The 14573-nt window shown below is 38.0% G+C and overlaps 1 protein-coding gene across 1 annotated transcript in view; it reads left to right on the top strand.

The window, feature by feature from the left end:
* The first annotated feature begins 1697 nt into the window (after positions 1-1697).
* LOC141508340 (putative mitochondrial transporter UCP3) overlaps positions 1698-14573 on the top strand; it is a 39125-nt gene continuing 26249 nt past the window's right edge. Inside the window, exons 1-2 of the mRNA XM_074216861.1 lie at positions 1698-4439; positions 11933-12035. The gene's annotated coding sequence lies outside the window, so the exon portion shown is untranslated. The remainder of the gene's footprint in view (positions 4440-11932; positions 12036-14573) is intronic.

The following is a 14573-nucleotide window of genomic DNA, read 5'->3' as shown; positions in this document are numbered from 1 at the left end:
GAGATCTGATGGGGGAATGGAAGGGGAGGACACTCCAGAATAAAACAATACTAAAATCATTTAAATGAGGAGGAAAAAGAAGTTATATAGAGATTGATATGGATGCAACAAGGAACTTATCACTTAAATTGAATTTTATTAGTAAAATGCATCAACAAAGCTAACAATAAAAAAAAACATATCACAGTTCTATAGAAATAGTAAAGGAATGTTCTAACATGAGTGAGCCACAACTGGTGAGGAAAGCTAAAAACAACAAAGGGAAGAGAGTATTTAGAGAAAGCACTAGATCATTACACCAGATGGGCAGGATGATGTTATAGTGATGGGCACAAGGTGTGATTACCCAATTCTTATTTTACTGATGAAGCAAAAATAAGGTGATATGCAAATCAAATACAGAAATAGGAGAACACCCAAATGACCATGATCAGTTCAAGTCACCAGGGCCAGACAAACCATATCCCAGCTTACTGAAGTATGTTAATACTACATTGCTACCTGTTGTTTTTAAAAGATCAAGAAAAATGAGGAAAATATCCCAGAATGGAGAAGAGTAAATAGTGAACCATTTTTTTAAAGGAGAAAAAAATTCTATAAGCTGGAGGCCCAAGAAGTTTATTAAAGGAATACTTAACTGGATATCTAGAAAGGCACTAGACTGATTGGTTTTCCTCTTTTTGACATGAATTACTAAACTTGTAGATCAGTAGAATACTGAACATCTATCTTAACTAGATTTTAGTGAAGTTTTGACAGTCGTGCTGTTGTGGTAGAAGAGGAAAATGTTAGATGTATGTTAGAACTGTAATGTGAATTTGTCCAGACCCAAAGAACAATGATTTTATATCAACTTGGAAGGAAAGTTTTAATAGAGTTGCCTCCTTTAATATTGGCCTTGTGTCAACAATTTTATCAGTGACTCAGATGAAAACATGACTATTTTGACAGGCTAGAATACTGGCCAATTTGCAAAGTTGAAATAGAATAGGTAGCTTCAATACATTCTGAGTGGATATGTGACCTTTAATATTAAAGATCACATTATTAAAAATTAGATGAGAAACAGACCATGAATTTCTCAGACCTATGGGTAAGAGATGCATTCTTTTTTGGTAATTATATATTTTATTTGTTTTCCAATTACATACAATGGTTGTTTTTACTAATCACTTTTGCAAGGCTTTGAATTTTATAATTTTTCCCCTTCCTCCTTTGCCTCCCCCCTCACCCCAACAGAAAATCTGATATAGTCTTTACATTTGTTTCCATGTTATGCATAGAACAAAAGTGAATATTTTGAGAGAAAAAAATATAAGAAAGAAAATATTAGAGATAGCAAATTATGTAATACATAAGATAATTTTTTAAAAACTGAAAATAAATCTTTGGTCTTTGTTTAAACCCCACAGTTCCTTCTCTGGAAACAGATGATATTCTCCATCACAGACAGATCCCTTAAAATTGTCCCTGATCATTGCACTGATGGAGTGAGCAAGTTCATTAAGGGTGATAATCATCCACATGTTATTGTTAAGATATATAAGGTTCTTGTAGTTATGCTCATCTAAGAGATGTATTCTTGTTTTTTCTTTTTTGCTTTTGTTTTTTGCAAGGCAATGGGGTTAAGTGGCTTGCCCAAGGTCACACAGCTAGGTAATTATTAAGTGTCTGAGGTAGGATTCGAACTCTGGTCCTCCTGACTTCAGGGCTGGTGCTCTATCCACTGTGCCACCTAGCCACTCCCCAAGAGATGTATTCTTTTATTTTTAAGAAAGATTTACAGATGGTATTCTCCATCACAGACATCCCACAATTGTGCCTGATTGTTGCACTGATGGAATGAGCAAGTCCATTAAGGTTGATCATCAGTCCCATGGAGATGTATTCTTAAGAGTTGGAGTCAATTACAAAAGATAAATACTTTTGATTACTTGAAACTGAAAAGCTTCTGAACAGATAAGAATAACACATTTAGGAAAACAAGTGAAATGGTCAAATAGAAAAACTATCCATTTTTTCTAATAATGGATTGATATCCAAGAGATATATATGTTTACATGTATGTATGCATATGGACAGAAAATGAAAGAAATGGCTATTCCCAAATAGATGAACAGTCAAAGCATGTAAACATTAACAGTCACATGAAAAAAATATTCCAAATAATAAGAGAAATACAAATTAAACAGGTTTCAGCTTACATCACATAAATTGACAAAAATGGCAACAGTTAATGAGGTACACCAATATATTTTTGGTGGAATTGTGAAATGGTGTGACCATTTTGAAAAACATTTTGTAATTACTAAATTTCCCATGCCCTTTGAACTCATCTTTGAACTCATCTATTACTGGGTTTATACTACGAGGAAGCTATTAGATAGAGAAAAGTCTCCCTATCCTTCAAAATATTTTTAGCAGCATCTTTTCTAATAGCCAAAAATCAGAAACAAAGTAAATGGCTGTGAATTGGGGAATGGCTAAACTGTAATATAAGAATGTAATGCAATATTACTATGCTATAAGAAATGATATGTGTGAATACAGAGAAGCATAGGAAGATCTATGTGAACTGATGCAGAATGAAGAAAACAAAAACCAAAAAAATTATACATTAACTCAATAATAGAAATGGAAAGAATGACACACCAACAAAATTAAATATAACAAATTTTTAAAGATTTTATGGCATAACGCTTAGGGAGGGGTCAGAGAAGGCATCCCCATGGAATACTCGAATACTCTGCTGATATAAAAAACAAAATCAATTTAAAAAATCATTTTTGTAAAAATATGAAAAATAGGGGCAGTTAGGTGGCACAGTGGATAAAGCACCAGCCCTGGCATCAGGAGGACCTGAGTTCGAATCCGGCCTCAGACACTTAGTAATTACTTAGCTGTGTGGCCTTGGGCAAGCCATTTAACCCCATTTGCCTTACCAAAAAAAAAAACCTAAAAAAAAGATGAAAAATATCAGGGCAAAACTAAATCTGATCAAAAAAATAAGCTTCACAAGGTATAAGACTGCAAAGGTATAGCTAAATAGCAGTTCATCTGAAAAGGACCTATACTGTGGATTTTTAGTGAAGTGCAAGCTTACTTTGAATCAACAATGATTGGTTGACTGATTGCAATGCAGCAAAAATTAATGTCCCCTTAACTAGGAAGACAGCCAGTCTGGATTCTGATCTAATCAGACTTTACATGAAATGCTGGATTGAATATCACCTGGTTTAGGAAGAACCAATGATAAAAATAATAAGATTACTCACCAGATAGGGGAGAGTCCCTATGTCCTTGGGATTATACCATAGGACAATCATTTAAAGTATCAGGGATCTTTATCTTGGAAAATAGGAGACTTGTAGGGATATCCTAATTCTCACTTCCAACCCCATGCACTGCCTCCAGCTAATGCCTGCCCCTGGCCACACAGCATTCCATCATTCTATTCAAATTTATAAGGTTCTCTAGACTTGTGATCTTCTTGAGGGCAGTTACCTAAGTACTACTGACTTCTGTATCTCCTCCAAAATATGTAGCATTATGCTCTGCACAATGCATAATATGGGCTAGAAAGAGCTTCTGAGGACAACACTTCTATCTGAAGCAAAATCCAATCCATAGCATCCTTGGCAAATGACTATCCAACCTGTCCTTGCAACCCTCCAGTGATAAGCAATTCACTGCATTTCAATGCAAAAAGAACAAAGAACCTAGGGAGGAGGGGGTTAGAAGATCATTTGTACCCAAACCTTATCCCCGAGATGATGATAAGATCTTTGAGAACAGATTTGCTTTTCATCCTTGTATTCCCTCACACAAAGAACAGAACACTGTACACAAGTACCTAATTAACTGAATTAACTGATCAAAAAAGTAAATGCTCTATCCTCTCAGTCAAGAAACTGATTTTTTTCTCTGATTAAACTCCCATGGTCCTGGTCCCCAGACACAAAGATAATGACAGTTTTAAATCCTATTATTCTTCAGTTTACAAAACATTTCCCATCACAGCCCTGTGAAGGAAATAGTGCAAGTATTATTGTCTCTAATTTATAAATGGAAAAAACTGTTTCAGAGAGGGGGAAGTGACTTTCACAGTTACTAAATTTCAGATATTATTCCCTGCCCCCTCACCACCCCAGCCCAGCTCCTAGTGACAAGAAGCCAGGTTCAAAGCAGGTCCCAAGCAATATAGGAGAGGACCTGCTCTGAAATCCCCTGACCAATCCCCCTGCTTCCTTCTCACTGCCTGTCATCAGATGATTATGGCTGTCACCTGGCTCTTGGAGGATAATGTTGCCAGAGTCTATAAATATAGGTGCCAGCCCATCCATAAGCCCCCAGAGATAGTCAGATGGCATAGAACACAGAGCAGGTTATTGCTGCTGTTGACCCAGGAAACGGTCCCCATCCACTCAGACTGCTCACAGGTAAGAACCCAGTTAATAATCTCATTCTCCTGTAGAGGTTGGGGCTGAGAGCCAGAGTCTAGAGACTCCTAGAATTGGGAGGGGACCTTAAAAACTGAGTCTGATATGGAGACCTGCCAAGGTTACGTGTGGAGAGAGAATGGCAGAATTTCGGACCCAAATGTCTAGGGCTCTGGGGCTCTTTCTCCTGGTTTTCTATGTGGCTATTGGCAAGGAGGAGGTGTATAGTTCACCAACCTCCATGACCAGGGGTCAGAGCCACAGAACCCTAAGCAGAGGAGAGGAGGGGCATAAATTCTGTCTACTCTGAAAGGTCCCAACAAAAATCTAAGCCCTATATCTAGCCTGGGGACCTAGGGCCATCCTGGCTGGCTCCTCGAATTACAGTGTTACAGGTGGAAATGGCCTTATAGAGAATAGCTAGTTCAATTCCACCTGAAAAGTGGAGAAGGGAAGTGATCTATTAAAGATCACAGTCCATTATGGTTCCTATTAACTTCTGGACCAGTTAATTCTTGTGTGTCCAAGCTCAGGGTTCTTCCTCCCTGGGCCAATCCCTGTAGACTGCTGCTCTGGGATCCCAGAACATTGGGTTGGGGGAGGAAGGGGTAGTCAAAGTGAGAGCACAGAAGGGAGACAAGGAGAAACAGGGACCTGGTATCACTTGTCCCCGAGTGCCCCCGAATACTGCCAATAGAGCCATCTGTGACTAAAAGAGGACTCCTTCCCTCCCTTCTGCCACAGAATTCCCTGGGCAAACTGGACTGCCAGGAAAATTAAAGCAGCATAAGAGTTCCCTGAGGCTTAGGTTTAAGAAAGTATAACAGAAGTAGTAGTAGTAGTCTTCGTCATCACAATGGGCATTTCTACAGGTTTTTTCTTATATTTCTTGTTTCAGTCTTGTCCATTTCTTCATGATTCCACAAACTTATCTAGGCAGAGATACTGGAAAGGTTCACCATTTTCTTCTCCACTTCCTTTGATAGATGAGAATCCTGAGGCAAACAGGGTTAAGTGACTTTCCCAGGGTCACACAGCTAGCAAGTGTCTGAGTCTGGATTTGAGCTCAGATCCATCCTGATTCCAGCCCAGGCACTCTATCCACTGAGCTACCTCGCTGCCTCCTTACATTCCTATAAATGTTCTTTCCAGAGGAAAGCACTGTGAGAAACACAGGGCCAGGATCCTCAGTCTCTTCTCCCATTTTACAGAAGTAAAAACAATGAGAGAAGTGCTGAGCTAGTCAACAGCAAGGCCAGGTCTCCCTCAAAACAGCTTAAGCCTCCTAATCTTGTGGCAGGTGAGAAGAGACAAGTATTTAGGGCCTAGAAATGAAGACCTGGTCCATGCCTACAAAGGGATGATCTCACTAAGGAAACTCAGACAAGAGGAAGTTTACAGAGCAATTACTACTAAAACTAAAGTGGAGGGGGATGGGCAGAATGCCAGGCCTTTACATAGAAGCCTGGGCTTTAGCACCAGTTCTGCCACTGCCTCACTGTGTTTCAAAGGAAGAGTAAATCCCCTTCCCTCTCTAGGCCTTGGTTCCCTTTTCTGTAAAATGAGGAGGTTGGACCAGCTGGAGGGACCCTTGTAGCTCATGCACACTCTAACCTAGAGGCCAGGGAGATGTCGCTTTAGGGACTCAGCCTATCCTTGGGAAACCAAGCCACAAGCTAAGCTCCTCAGAGATTTCAGGGCCCTGCCGAGTCATTCTTCTAGCAACCAAACCATTCCTCTACATGTAGAGATAAAAAATGGTCATCAGATTTAGGGTGTCACTAATCCTGCCAGTTCTGAAGTTGAGCCTCCCAGGTCAAGGAAGGAGAACCTTCCTGGCTTCCTTCAGACATATGCCAGTGATAAAGACTGGACCTCAGGCTCTCTGACCTGTGTCAGCTTCCCAGGGTCCTGATTCTTTCTCTTGGAACCAACCTAGAGCCTTTGCCTCCATCCCTAGGGTTTTCAGCTATCACTTTCAAAAAATTTCCTGGTCCCTGGCTCCCAAACCAAGGTTCTTGATGTTCCACTCTCCCCAACCCTTCCTTTGCCACCATCAGGGTATCCCTGGTATCTGGGTCCAACACCTATTATCCTTCTCCCCTTCTCCCCATTGCTTCCACATGTTCCAGACTTCAAGTATATGTTTTCTAGGGTTAGTTCATTCATAAATAATACAACTGAATGAACATCATTAGCTATTTATATATATATAAGAAAATCCTCTAGTTCTGTAAAAGGAAGCCCTAAACTTCTTAGACTCTTCAACCAAATTAGAGTTCCCTAGGCTATTCTGATTTCCACTCAGGACCAGTTAAGATAAGAATCTATTTAGAGTTCAGCTATCTGGATATTGAAGAGACCAATTTCATTGACCCATTTTTCAAATTCCAAGCAACTTTGAGTCAATCAGAAAGCCTCTTGATAGTTTGCTAGGTTTGTGGAAGATAAACACACAGCAAAACATAATCCCCAAGTTTATTAGTTATCTCTTCTATGTCTCTCTTCTGAGAGACAAACAGAAACATAAATAGGAAAATTAAAACAGTTCCCATCATTTCACAATAAGAGCCATCCAAAAGTGGAATGTGCTGATGGAAACCCTGCTACCAGAAAAGTCAGGGGTCAAGTATCTGACATAAACAAAAGTGAGCTCACTGGAAGTTTGGAACCAGAGGCTGAATGGCTCCTTGGCAGTGAATGTGAAGAAGACATTTCCTGCATTGGAGAGCTATATTCTGAGCCTCCTGGAGTCTGCTCCAGTTGCATGGATTACAGTTGGAATAATTCAACCAGATATTTGGGTCATACTCAATACTGACAACAGACTCTCTTACTTAAGGGAAGACAGGAAAAGCACAAGTCTTGTCCTGCCAGGGCCTGAAATACAAGAGCAGAACTTAGAATGTGACCTGTCCTAGGCCAGGCTAATGAGCCTCCCATACTTGCTGATACCTTGTGTTTCACATCACCTTTATTTTCAAAAATATCTCTTCCCAATCCACTCAGGTGGGCAGAGGACATCCATCACTCCTATCAAAGAATAAAAATGTAAGTAAAAATCAGCCAACATGTCAACCAAATTTGATTCAAATATAAACCTGGAAGGCTCTTTTGATTCGATTCAACTTCTTCACTTTATAAATGAAGACATATAGCAAGTCAGTCTAAGGCTGAGCTCCAAGTCCCTTAGACATTGGTTGATGGGCCAAGAAGGTGGCAAGGAAGTTAGAAGGCCTGTAGAGACCAGCCCCCTGGATTTAGCCTGATTTTTGGAAGATGTTTTGGAAATGAGAAACTAGAGTACACCAGAACTCCATAGTAATTAAACAAATTACAACTTGCCCATGCATGCTTGATAACTAGGTATAGTCTTCATATATAAAAATTGGAAAGCATAGGGAATATTTGCTATAAGCTAAGTGAGGCTAAAGTGGAGACACCTAAAGAAACCCAAGCTCAATGACTAGGAAGTTGAGTTCAAAGAAAAGATTTAACTTTAGAACATTAGTTATCCCAGGGGGCTATGCTTTAATTTTAATAATCTTGGCAGCTGGGGCAAATAATATGCCCATAAGGAAATAAAGGCCTTCTAATCCAGACTCTGGAAAAGAACAGATAATCTCCTGTAAAGGAAAAAAAGTTTTGTTTTTTTTTTAACCTTAGGGCTATTGTTGTTTCTATGACTGAAACAAGGATTGCTATTCTTCTAAAAAAGCTATTTTTGTAAAAGAGTTTGGCTCTGAACCAAAAGAGCAAGGGCAGAATATACTTTCCTCCTGAGGCTGCAATAACACTGCAGCCAAAGGCTACCCCAAGAAGCAATAGGCAAGGTGGCTAGGTGGCACAGTGGATAAAAGCACCGGCCTTGGAGTCAGGAGTACCTGAGTTCAAATCCAGCCTCAGACACTTAATAATTACCTAGCCGTGTGGCCTTGGGCAAGCCACTTAACCCCATTTCCTTGAAAAATCTAAAAATTAAATAAATAAAAAGAAGCAATGGGCAGGGAGATGCTTCAAAGCCATGTTCCCAATGGGGCCACTACAGCCAGCAGTAGTGAAGTGTCCATCAAAATAATAGCTGTTATCAGATGAATGTATAAAGTAAAGAAGAATTTAGTGACATCACTAAAACATAGTAGCCCTGCTGTATCAAATATCTGAGTTACCTCTCTACACACACAAGCTCTGTCTAAACAGATACCATATAGAGATAGAGATAGAAAGTGTGTATATAAATGTATAGATATGTGTATGTATCTGCGTATCAATATATATCTATATATATCTATATGTATCTAAATGTATCTATATGTATCTATATCTATACTCCCATAAACCCCTTCACAGGTTCACTGGTCAGCGGTGTTCTGTTTTTGTATGCCTCTCCACACATTCCTTGTGTGTGTCCACACTACTACTGATGTGCATAACCAGGAGGAAATGTATTCCCAATGTACTAAGGGAATTTTCATTGCTGTTTTTATTACTATGTGATTTTACTAAATAAGCTTTGCCTTGAAATGTTTCTGACTATGGAAGGTAAGATATAAGTGAGGGTTCATGAACTATGATTTTAAAAAGATACTAGAGTATGGTGATTAATCTGAGATATCCATCTTGGATATCATTAACATTGCAGGGATTCAATGGAAAAAAATTATTTTTAGGCTATAATTATGCAACCTGTTTTCCAATGTCTTCTTTTACTACTCAAACAAGATGTTTCAAGATAGTTTCTGCATAGTTAAATAATTCAATCCTAAAACTTCTTGTATTGTTGTATTATTAATAGGTCCTTTATGAGTAAACTGAGAGCTAACATCATGAGCCTATTGAATACTGGTTCATTATAACACTCCTAGAGCCACACACATGAAGGATTGTTCTTCTGACTTTAGCAATAAAGATACTGAATACATTAAGGGAAAATCTATAGATGATTTAGAGAGATAGAGAGACAAGCATAATTCTGTCTATTTTCTATAAATTTCCTGAAGAAATAGATTATTCTTAAAATCCAGGATATAACATGACTCACACTCATATTTAGAGGCAGAATATGAATGATGATTCAGTAAAGGAGACTGAAAAAGAGTAGTCGAACTAGTAGAAGAAAACAGAAATTTCATAAAAACTAGAGAAAATTGAGTATCAAAGAAGAAAAAATGATCAGTAATGTCAAATGTTGCAAAGAAAGAGAAGACAAGGATGAGAATTTTAAAAAGGACATCCATCATATTTGGCAATTAAACGATCACTGGTAACTTTGCAGAGGATAGTATCAATTGAATGATGACATTAGAAACTATATTGCAAAACACTGAGAGGAAGGAAGTAGAGCTGCCAAGAATAGGTAACTTTTTTTCTTAGAAGATTGGCTATGAGAGAAAAGAGATATAAATTGATCATTTGAGGAGATAATAGGGTCAAGAGGAAGATTTATAGAACAGGGAACACTTGATGAAGTTGTAAGGAAACAAACTAGATCATAGTGAAAGTGATAATGAGAAGAACAGGAAAGAGGTCTGAGAGAACAATCTTCTAAAGGAGATGAGAGATATTAGTTCTTGGTTGGGTAGGTCTGTATATATTTGGGGAATAATCAAGTCACCATTAGGATATGCTCATGGATTTACTATCTATAAAGATGAAACATAATGTTCCTTTGAATATGGTAGACATTTACTGCCACTTTAGGTGAGTAATATCTGTTTCTTGCTCTCTCTCCAAGGTTCACTCTTGATTCAAATGTCCAAAATCACTATGTAATACCTTCATGGCATAGAGTGAAATGCCTGAGGTAAATACCATCTGTGAGATGGATACAGTCTGGGAGAGCACCTCACTATAGAGTTCTAACTTCTATCATTGCCACAATAGCAAAGTGCTCTTAAGAGAATGAAGTTTGACTCACCAAGGGCCACTCCTTCGATTTTTGGCTTATATAACTTCTCAAAACTTTTCTTACCACCTGTTCTACAAGGATAATTGGAGCAAAATAGATTGATGTATATATTCATATACACTTGTGGTACACCCTCTGATGGGAGTCACAAGCTCTTAGTTGCACTTCCATTTAACTATTGTCCAGGTCCCTGGGTATCACAAATAACCTTCACTTTTTCTATTCTTATCACAGCTTCGTATCACATGAGAGCATCTATATATTTACATTAGTGTTCCTGAGACAACAGTATGTACTGAACATGGAGGTGCCTAACACTGCTATATAGCAGATAGGTATCACAGTGGGCCATCTCCAGTTATCCTGATTCATATCTGGCCACTGGATACAGATAGTTAGTGACTTAGTACAGCACCTCCTCACTCAAATCCAATTCATGTGCTTGTCATGGCATCCCCTCCTTGATTGTCATAGTCTTTTTTGAAAATGAAGGACAAACATTATTAGCACTGCTACCCATCCAAACTAGGAAGCATCCAAACTAGCATTGTTCTTTTAAAATATAGGTCAGTGGATCAGTGCCCATTTATACTTCAAATAAAGCTCCATACATACAGTCTAATTTCCAAATGATAGTCTACTTCACAGTCATGAAACCCCAAGGATATTAGTTGTGTATGGAGGGGGCAGCTAGGTGGCACAATGGATAAGGCACTGGCCCTGGAGTCAGGAGTTACCTGGGTTCAAATCCAGTCTCAGACATTTAATAATTACCTAGCTGTGTGGCCTTGGGCAAGCCACTTAACCCATTTGCCTTGCAAAAACCTAAAAAAAATGTGAGATCAAGTTGTGTATGGAGTATCAAGTTTCCCTATCAGTAAGTTCTTTACTGGTTTCAAATGCAACCAATGACCATTACTTGCTTCATTCAGGACTTCTCTCAAAAACTATTTTTTAATAGGCAACACAAAGGATTTGTTTGCATCTACATATGCCAACCTGCATGAAGTAGTTGGCTGATTCATTAAAATCTTGTTAACATGAAACTAAGATGCAGAGTAGAAGTTGTATACCCCAGTTCTCCCAACATCTCCCTACAAACAACATTAAAATAAACACCTCAAATTGAATTCTGGAGCAGTAAAGCCAAGAGAAATTTTTTTCCAGACCAAGACAATCAGAAGTTTGGGAAAAAAGGTCTGAATTGGGAGCCAATCTGGAGCACAAATGATGGCAATACCAGTTATGGGCCTTGGAGGAGACTGTAAAAGCAGCAGCAGTTTTAGGAGCTTTTATCCCAGATATAGTAAGGGGATTGAGAACTGGTTAGAAAGCAATTACAGAGGTGGCTAGGTGGTGCAGTGGATAGAGCAACAGCCCTGGAGTCAGGAGTACCTGAGTTCAAATCCAGCCTCAAACACTTAATAATTACCTAGCTGTGATGTCTTGGTCAAGCCACTTAACCCCATTTGCCTTGCAAAATCCTTAAAAAAAAAAGCAATTACAGAGGATTGACCCCTGGTGTTAGCACTGGGTGCAGAACCAGACTCTGTTTGACAACTTCATTGCCCATACCCACTTTCAGGTTGCAGTCCAAGGACAGAGAAGAATGCTTTCAGTCACAAGGGAGCAGTGATCCTGAGGAGCAGTAATACTTGCAATTGCAGGAGAGAAAGGACCCTTCCTAGGTAAGAACCCAAACACAGATCAGGATAACAGTGACCACCTCTATTTCTCAAATCATACCACCCCGAAAGCACAAAAAACTTCCAAACTCTTAGAACTTTCTGAAAACACCAATGTAAAAAAAAAAAACTAAACTAAAGTTTGGGACAGTGCCTCTCTCCCAGGTGAGCAGAACCCAAATTTAACAGAAAGTTGAACATCAAGAAATAGGCTGGAAAATCAAGGGAAAACAAATAAAAACAAACAAATGAATTGACCATAAAAATCTACTGTGGTGACAAGGATGATCAAGACACAAACTAGGAAAAAAACAACAAGTGAAAATAGCTATCAGCAAAGCCTCAAAGAAAAATGCAAATTGGACACAAACTCAACAAGAATTCTGGGAAGAGCTAAAGAAAGCACAAAGAAATAACATTATATTAAAAAAATCAAGTAAGAATAGTAGAGGGAAAATGGGGGGAATGAGAAAAGTATGTATAGTAAGTAAGAAAAGTATTAATAGACAATTGACAAATTGTAAAAGAGGCACAAAAAGTACACCTCAAATAAGAAAAAACACCTTAAAAATACAATTGGCCAAATAGTCAGAGGTATAAAAAAATTCCACTGAGGAAAATAATTATTTAAAAAATGCAAAATTGTCCAAACAGAAAAAGATAAACAAAAGCTCATTGAAGAAAATAAAATTAGAATTGGGCAAGTAGAAGCTAATGACTCCAAAGGAAATCAAGAAACAAAGAAAAATCAAAAGAATGAAAAAATAGAAGAAAATGTGAAAGATCTCACTGTTAAAAACAACTGACCTTGAAAATAGATCAAGAAGAGATAGTTGGAAAAAACACTATCAAAATAAGAACTTAGACATCATATTACAAGAAATTATAAAGGAAAACTGCTCAAATACCTTAGCACTAGAGACAAACTAGAAATTGAAAAAATCTACCAATAATCCCCTAAAAGAGAAGGCAAAATGAAACTCCCATGAATATTGTAAATTCCAAAACTCTCAGATCAAATAGAAAATTCTTCAAGCAATCAAAAAGAAACCTTTCAAATACCATGGAGCCCCCCCATATCAAAATCACACAAGATTTAGCAGCTACCAAATTAAAGGAGTAATATCATATTCTAGAAAGCAAAGAAGCTGATAATCTACCAGAAAAACTGGGTATATTTTTCCAGGGTGGAGAAAGGAAATGTAATGGAAAAGAAAATGTTCAAGCACTCCTAATGAAAAGAATAGAACTGAAAGGAAATTTGACATTAAAACACAAACTCAAGAGAAATATAAAAAGTAAACTTGAAAGAGACATTATAAGAGACTCATAAGGTTAATCTGTTAACATTCCCATGTAGGAATGAACTTTATCACAATTAGTTTGGTTAAAACAGGTCTCAATAGTCAGATGGCACAGGTGTGAATCAATTATATTGGGATGATCTCAAAAAAATGGAAGGGTGAGAAAGAAGGATTTGCTGTAAGAAGAAGGAAGAATACAAGGGGAAATTTTCTAATATAAAAGAAATATGAAAGGAAGAACTTTTATAGTATGGGGAAAATGTGAAGAGAGTGGGCAATGTTGAATCTTACTCTCATATGAACTGATTCAAAGAGGGAAGAATACATAAACACAGATACACAGAGAATATTCAGTTGAGAACAGAAATCTATCTTACCCAACAGGAAAATAGAAAGGGAAAGAGATAAGAAAAGAGAGGGTGATAAGAGAAAGTGGAAGCAGGGGTCAGAAGTAAAGCAGACTTTTGTAGAGGAATAGGGTAAAAAGAAAGACAAAGGGATAAATAAAAGAAAACAGGATGGAAGGAAATACATAGTCAGTAGTCATAAGTATGAATGTGAATGGGATGAACTCACCAATAAAATGGAAGAGGATAACAGAATGGATTAGAAATCAGAATCTAATAATATGATTGTTACAAGAAACATACTTGAAACAAATTTTAAAATAACACACATGGGACTGAAGCAGAATCTATTTATCTTTTAGTCATTGCTGGTAAGATTCTTGCCAGAGTCCTTTTCAATAGTCTGATCCTTCATCTGGAAGATGGTCACCCTCCTAAGAGTCAATGTGGTTTCTGAAAGGGTCAAGGAATAGTCAATATGGTATTTGCTGCCCAACAACTTCAGGAAAAATGCCAGAACAGCGGTCTGAATACAACATTTGTAGATCTGCCCAAAGCCTTTGATACAATCAGTTGTGAGGGTTTATGGAAAATTATGTCAAAATTTAGCCTGGAGAAGTTCATCAGTATTATATATCAATTTCATGACGCTATGCTTGCCCAGGATCTGGAGAATGGATGATGCTCTTGAGATTTCCCAGTCACCAATGAAGTGACTTAGTCTCATACATCATATGCATGATATTTTCAGCCATGCTATCAAATGCCTTCACTGAAGATGAACATGGCCTCAAGATCAGCTACCACACTGATAGCAAATTCTTCAACTTGAAAAGGCTATACAAAAGCCAAGACCAAAGTGGAGGGAGTGTTGCTTCATGAACTTCTGT

The sequence above is a fragment of the Macrotis lagotis genome, chromosome 1, assembly GCF_037893015.1.
Source record: "Macrotis lagotis isolate mMagLag1 chromosome 1, bilby.v1.9.chrom.fasta, whole genome shotgun sequence".
NCBI lineage: Eukaryota > Metazoa > Chordata > Mammalia > Peramelemorphia > Peramelidae > Macrotis > Macrotis lagotis.
Note: the sequence above shows the minus strand (reverse complement) of the source record. Positions and strands in the feature narration are given on the sequence as shown.